The sequence below is a fragment of the Piliocolobus tephrosceles genome, chromosome 5 (genome assembly GCF_002776525.5).
Source record: "Piliocolobus tephrosceles isolate RC106 chromosome 5, ASM277652v3, whole genome shotgun sequence".
Lineage (NCBI taxonomy): Eukaryota > Metazoa > Chordata > Mammalia > Primates > Cercopithecidae > Piliocolobus > Piliocolobus tephrosceles.
Window position 1 is genome coordinate 93599873 of NC_045438.1, and position 373 is coordinate 93600245.

Here is a 373-nt window from a genome sequence, read left to right on the forward strand (position 1 = left end):
GGAATACTATGCAGCCATAAAAAAGGATGAGTTTGCGTCCTTTGTAGAGACATGGATGCAGCTGGAAACCATCATTCTTAGCAAATTATCACAAGAAGAGAAAACCAAACACCGCATGTTCTCACTCATAGGTGGGAACTGAACAATGAGCTCACTTGGACTCGGGAAGGGGAACCTCACACACTGGGGCCTATCATGGGGAGGGGGGAGGGGGGAGGGATTGCATTGGGGAGTTATACCTGATATAAATGATGAATTGATGGGTGCTGACGAGTTGATGGGTGCAGCACACCAACATGGCACATGTATACATATGTAACCTGCACGTTATGCACATGTACCCTAGAACTTAAAGTATAATAAAAAAAATAAA